The sequence below is a fragment of the Nomascus leucogenys genome, chromosome 5, assembly GCF_006542625.1.
Source record: "Nomascus leucogenys isolate Asia chromosome 5, Asia_NLE_v1, whole genome shotgun sequence".
In the NCBI taxonomy this organism is placed as follows: domain Eukaryota; kingdom Metazoa; phylum Chordata; class Mammalia; order Primates; family Hylobatidae; genus Nomascus; species Nomascus leucogenys.
The window spans coordinates 84,464,104-84,471,654 of record NC_044385.1 but is presented as its reverse complement, the minus strand read 5'-3'; positions in this window follow the sequence as shown (position 1 = coordinate 84,471,654).

Below are 7,551 nucleotides of genomic sequence, written 5' to 3'. Positions count from 1 at the left end.
ATACAGCCTGCCAAGAGTTGGTGGTTGAAAATTTAGCCAAAGCCACAATAACAAGCATCAAATACATTCAACTATAAAACTAAGTTCTAAAGAAAAATGTAGACCAGAGTGGCAAAATAAGATCTAAACATAATTAAAGAACCAAAAAATACTAGAAAGGGATGAGAGGAAAAGTTGAGAACTTACATATTGCCCCATGGAATTAAACATTATAACATAAAACTGACAAATGAATTGATAGAAGTATAAGTATATTTAACTGTACAAGATTAAACAGTAAGAAAGAGTATACCATAGACTAATTCTGTCAGTAGAAGACAGGTATGGGATATGGGAGGAAAATGAAATAATTTTGTTATTTTTTCATAGTAGAAAACTCATACTCTATACACAAACACAGAACTAAAGGTATTTTATGAAGTCATTATATAATCTCTAGAACAATAATTGAAATTTTGTAAATAATAGAAAAAATGGCAAACAGAGAGGGAGAAAACAGACAACAGAGGAATTATATTGATTTTCAGATTTTATTACAAAGCAAAATCTAAACCTATAAAAGAATTAAAATGATTCATTCAAAACAATGTCATTTAAATTTTAAAAACAAAAGATTAAGTTATTCCAAGTACATGCTTTCAGCTAAAAACAATAAAACAGACAAATAACTGTGATTTATAATATCCAATGAAGATAACAATTATGAAAAAATCTATATATCACATAGCCTGGCTGTAATTTGGTTACACAAAAAATGCAGGACATAGAGGAAAAACATTTTTTAATGAGGCTTTAGTAAATCTCTAAATTCAGAATAAATTGAGACCTGTTAAGCCCAAATATATAAAATGTTAACAACATAATCTACAAAGATATCTGATTAATATATATCAACTTCAATATTCTAAACTTAGGACTGTGCTTTCTTTAAAACTTCTTAGGCTACATTATAATATTTAATATATAATTTATATGTGTGTATAGTGTATTAGGGTTTTCCAGAGAAACATAACTAGTAGAATATGTGTATACACACACACACACACACACACACACACATTGAGAAAGAGACAGAGATAGAGGTAGAATTTATTTTAAGAAATTGGCTCATACAGTTTTTGAGATTGGCAAGTCCAAAGTCTGCAGTGCAGGCAGGCAGGTTGGAAAACCAGGAAAAGACAGGTATAGTAACTTGAGTCAGAGAGCAGTCTGAGGCAGAATTCCCTCTAGGTTGGAAGACATTAGTTTGTTTTCTCTTAAGGCTTTCAAGAGATTGAATGAGACCCACCCATTTTATGGAGGATAATTATCTTTAGTCAGTCTAATAATTTAAATTTTAATTTCTAAAAAGAAAACTTTCACAGCAACATCAGAGTAGTATTTGCCAAACTGTCTTGGTACAATGGCCTAGTCAAGTTGACACATAAGATTAATCATCACAGAGAGATATGCATATGCATGTGTGTTCATATAGATATATGTGCACGGTCATATAGATACGTGTTTGTGTGTGTGTGTGTATTAGAAGAATGACATGTTTTTTGTGCTGCAAATTTTTGGTAAAATTGCTCACTGACTGTATTAGTCCATACTGCTATAAAGAACTGCCCAAGACTGGGTAATTTATAAAGGAAAGGGGTTTAATTGACTCATAGATAAGCATGGCTGGGGAGGCCTCAGGAAAGTTACAGTCTTGATAGAAGGCAAAGGGGAAGCAAGGCACCTTCTTCACAAGGTGGCAGGAAGGAGGAGTGAATGCAGGAGGAACTACCACACACTTAGAAAACCATCAGATTTCATGAGAACTCACTCACTATCATGAGAGAACTGCATAGGGGAAACTGCCCCTATGATCCGATTACCTCCACCTGGTCATGCCCTTGACATGTGGGGATTGTGAGGATTACAATTTGAGGTGAGATTTGGGTGAGGAAACAGAGCCAAACCGTATCACTGATGTTACACTATTCCATCAAAAAAGATACTTCAAAATATATCGACATGCCTCTATACCTCTCTATTGTTAGACTCAATGACATTGACACCTATTGTCAGTATATTTACCCTCTTTCTTGCTTCTAGTATAGGAGTCAAGGCACAACCAGGTTTTACATGAGGACGTGGCTACTCACTCAAAAGACTACATTTCCCAGATTCCCTTATAGCTTCCAGTCTCTAGGGGACTAAATCTTGCCAAGGACACAATGATGTGTACACCTTCAAATCTGCATCTTTTTTTTTTTTGCTTCTTTTTTTGAGACAGAGTCTCGCTCTGTCACTCATGCTGAAGTGCAGTGGCACATTCTCGGCTCACTGCAAGCTCCGCCTCCCGGGTTCAAGCAAATCTCATGCCTCAGCCTCCTGAGTAGCTGTAATTACAGGCATAGGCCATCACGCCTGGCTAATTTTTGTATTTTTAGTAGAGATGGGGTTTCACCATGTTGGCCAGGCTGGTCTCGAATTCCTGACCTCAGGTGATCCACCCACCTTGGCCTCCCAAAGTGCTGGGATTACAGGCATGAGCCACAGTGCCCAGCCCAAACCTGCATCTTTAAAAAGCAATCTTTGCTCATGCTCCTTCCTCTTTCCTCAGGCTGAATGCCAGAGGTGGTAGTGACCCAGCTTTGACTACCTAGAGAGAGAAATTACACATGGATGCAGCAGAGGAGGAAAATTAAAACAACCTAGGTTTCTGAATCTTATAGAACATAACTGTCTATTAAGAACAGTACTTTCTGTTCTTATGAACAAAATTGTCTGAGTTATTAACCAGACTCTTGTGTAAGACATGAATAAACTTCTCTCTTATCCAAGCTGTATTTAGGGCATTGTTGTTACAGTAGCATAGTCTTTATTCCAATAATGTGCAATATTTTTTACCAGAATTTCCATATTACGAGTAAGGCTGTGATGCATATATGTTCATAGTTTTTATTGTGTATTTGGAATTTTTTAGAACCTTTATTTTTAAATCACTTTATGAAAAGATTGTACCAATTTATTTTGACATGTTCTGTGCATGACAATAGTACTATCATTAAAACCTAAATTATTGAACTCCTTTGTGACCAAAGAGAGATTAAAAATATCTTCTCGTTGTGTACAATAAGAGTTGTCACAAACTCTATTCACTCACTCCTTTACCAATGTCTCTATTAAATCTTATAACTAGTTTTATATAGGAAATATTACTGAAGTTGAAATGACTATGAAAGAAAAACTGTGCTTTGTTTTCCTTTGGAGGTTAAAGAAAAATAATTATCTTAATTATATGATACTTTTCATTTTTAACCCGACTTTCAATAATTAAGCCTCTAATTATGTTAATTAAAAAGAATACTTTAAGATTAATTATATTGGGAGGAGGGAGTATTAAGAGAATTTTCTTTTGAATTTTGCTTTGACTTCAAATGTTACTTAGTATCCACTGTGTTCAAATTGCCCTCTCATGCGCTGCTGTGATTACATCCTGTTCATTCAGCTTGGAGATGAAGGGACACAGAAAGCCCATTTGGAGCTTTTATCTTTAGACTATACACTCACCTCCTTCACCTTTTGTTGCTTTGACAGTCAATTGGACAATCACTTATGGTGAAAATGCCCTGCTGATAAAATAGAATTTAACCCTATTTTTACTTTGTTTACATGAATAACTTTCATAAGTTTTAGGAACAAAGATTTTTGAGAGCCACTCCCCCATCAATTTAACAGTGACTCAAGACCTAAAGACAAATCCAGACTATGCTCTGATAACAGCACCTTTTAGCTGACTGCTTGGGGAACTTCAGACCCACTTTCCCTTGGCCTGTGTTGCTCTCTTGAGGAGCACAGCAGGTTCCCAGCCATTTGCTCAGGCCCAAACTGTCATGACAGAGGCAATTAATGTGGTAATGAGAGTTTGGCATCCAAAATGTTATTTCCTGCAGGGCTTGTCACATATTTCAGAGAACACTGGGAGCAGACAAAAATCTGCTTTTTCTCTTCCCATCCACAAATGGTTGAACCTTGGAGGTCTCATACATTAGAATCATACCAGGGAAACGGATTGACGAAACAGGAACAGAGGGCAATGCTTACGGTTTCAATGTTGATGACTGACTGATGAAAGTTGCAGTGATACTGAGAAATTAGGTTAAAAAAAAAAAGTTCAATATAAAGGTTTACTCTTACAAACTAACATTTCTTTAATGCAGATTAACTCCAAGTTTCCTATGGGAGACTGACCTTTCTCCTGAGTTTGAGAGGGTCTCACCTTTTCTGTATACATAAAATTGCAGTCTTATTGGGGAAGAGTGCAGGACCTTGAGAATGGAACTATAGCAAGCTTAAATTTCTGCCACAAACTAACAGTTTTGCAAGCCTATAATGACTCCGTAATTGGACTCAATTTGGAGACAGAGAAGTGTTTAATTTAAATTATGAAGTGAGAAAAGCTATGAAAAGTTCTTTCACATGAAATTTCCTGAAGCAAAACCTCAAAATAAGTATCACCTTTTAATGTGGTCTCAGTGAAATGTTTAATAATTGTTCTGTGAAACAAATAGAACAAATTCATCAATGTGCTACATCATTTAATTAATAAATTAACTAAATACTAGCAATGAAATTCAGAATAAATTGATAATGGTTTGAGGGGTGACTGGGCTTGCTTGTTCGAGTTATTTTTGTCCCGATTTTTCCTTGGGAAAATTTTGTAAAGGAGTCTAAAGTGTCCATGTCAAGTCTAATATTCTAAGATTATGTGACGTAGATGATTTAACCCAGTCTCTCAGAGTGGATAATCGTTGGATTGTTCTTTCCATTATGCATGAACCTTGTGACATCTGGGATATCCACAGGTGCATTTGCGGAGCACTTTGAGGAGAGTGGTGCTTCATAACTGCTATGTGGTGTCTGTGAAGATGGCAACTGTGTTGCCAATGTTCCTAAATCCATCCCCTTTTACTGGCTCTGCAGTCTAAGAAACATGGCATAGTGCGGCTGTCTAATGCCTCTATTTGTGCCCACAGAGACTAAACCGTGTTCTCTTGCATAAAAGACAACTTAACTTTATGGACACCTGTGGCCTGGACAATAGTCTTCCATCTTTTACTCTCCATACGTCTTAAATACAGACCTCTAAGTAATTCAATACCATGGTTTAAATATAAATACTCTTATTCTGTTCATGAAAAGAAAAATTAACTACTGAGATGTTGAGAGGAAGAGATGTCAAAGGCAGAAAAACAGAATGAGATAAACTAGTAATAGTGTTCTGATAATCAGCTGCTGCCTTAAAAGCTGTTCCCAAATAGTGGATTGAAACAATAGTATTGTGCTCAGGAGCTCTCATATAGTGACAGTCAGACATTACTGAGGCTGGTATCATCATGTAGCTGGCAGTGGGTACTGCTATATACTGCAATCATCAAACAGCTGGAAGATGGAACAGCTGTACTTCTTGGTCATCTCTCTGGCTCTGTGTAGTTTCTACAGCAAAGTAGCTACATGGCTGTGCAGAGTGCCAAATGTATGTGTTCCACTAGAGAGAAAGCCAGAAGGGAATTCTGTGGGCAATGCAGGCACATTGACACATCAACAGCTAAAATGTTGACAGCTGCAACATTTTGTTAGAAAGAAAGTTATTAAGGTAGCCCATATTGAACGAGAGGAGGATTAAATTCTACCTTTTGATAGGGGAAGTGTCAAAAAATTAGCTGATATGCTTAAAACTACCACAAATAGGCCAGGCGCCTGTAATCCCAGGCAATCCACCAAGATCAGCCCATCACTGGAGCTAGGAGTTCAGGACAAGTGGGAGCAACATGGTGGAACCCCATATTTACAAAAAAAAATACAAAAATTAGCAGGGCATGGTGGCACAAGCCTGTAGTCCTAGCTACTCAGGATGCTGAAGTGGTAGGATCATCTGAGCCGGAGACATCAGTGCTGCTGTGAGTGGTGATCCTACCACTGCACTCCAGCCTGTCTTCCCCACCAAAAAACCTTACCAGAAATATAAATGTTATTAATTTTCTATTATTTCTAATATTAAAAATTACAATAGTAGCATCAATAACAGTATCTAAAATGTATCAGGTGCTTAATATTTGCCAGGCATATATTAAGGATATTATCTGTAGTATAACTTCTGAAATAGTTACCTCTATCATCCCCAGTTTAAAGATGAAGATTGAGAATTGAAGAGTTTTCATTGTGTGTTCATGGTCCTACTGCTAACAGGAGTTAGACATGATATTTACAAGGATCTTTATATGGTAAAGGACTCTCTCCTCAGCATTGCCCTCTATCTACTACGTCAATTTACATGTCCTTGTAACTCAATATTCTACAAGGTACTGATGCATGGGGGCGGGTATCCTATATGATTTTACTTGGGTTTTTGTTAGATCATTTTATGTCTTGCTAACTGACAAAACAAATATGTTAAGTAAAAGTGCTGTTATAGATATGAGAGATGTGTCACTCCTCTTCCTGAATTCATTACACGTTCTCAGAGAAAGCATCGGATAGTAAAAGAAATTAACTTGTAAAACCACTGTTAATTTATGTTGACACAGAGCAAAACTGAAAATAAGGAGGTATTTGTAGCTGATAGGTAACACTTGGAAAAACTGCTGAGTGGTTCTCTCTTAATGGGAACATTCTGAAGTATTGTATGACAGATGACAGTATTGTCCAGTATTATTACCTCTTCTTCAGCAGGAGTTGTTAAAAGAGCCTGTGAGCCAAGTTGCTTTAAACATCAATAACATTCATGTAAACAACCATTGCAGTATAACCAAATACATCACTATGGGGAAGCATGACAACCAATTCAAAGTGCACCATGTATTAAAACTGGTCATTTAATATACCCCTCATAATAATATGAGAATCGAATTATACCAAATACCAGTCCTAGAGGTTTGAACTCGTGCGTATGTGTATGATGGCTGCATGCCATTTAATGACTTATGCACTAATAAGAAAGATCAGTCATTGCACTTAAGCAATTCTTATGTATTCTTAACCATTTTACTGTTTTTATCTGCAGGCTATTTGGAAATTAAACAAAAGTTTGTAAATCTAGTAATGAGAAATTATTCACAGTCAATTTTATATATAAAAGATCTGAAAAGATGAATCTTTTGAAAACCACATTATAGTCTAATTTTTATTAACTACTTTATATTTCCCAAACGTTCCAGTCTTTAAGAATGATCACATTCATTCTTAGATATGAAATGTACCTGAACCTCCACTCATTGATATTTAAAGATAGAGTGTTAAGATTTGGTTATTAAAACATGCATTTTGAAAAAGCAGTTTGACTGCTGGCATGAATGAGGGATTTTCAGCTAAGAATTCAATATATAAAATCAGTTTATTCTACTAAGCACGTATGATACTTAGGGCAAGTCTCTAAATCACTTAGTGGTTCAATTTCACATTTAAAGATCAGAATATTAGGGACTGTATTTCAAATGTGCTTTTCCCTTAAATGGCTTATACATGATATGCATGATTATCTTTGAATCATGGAGGAGGAAGGAACGTCATGACTCTCTA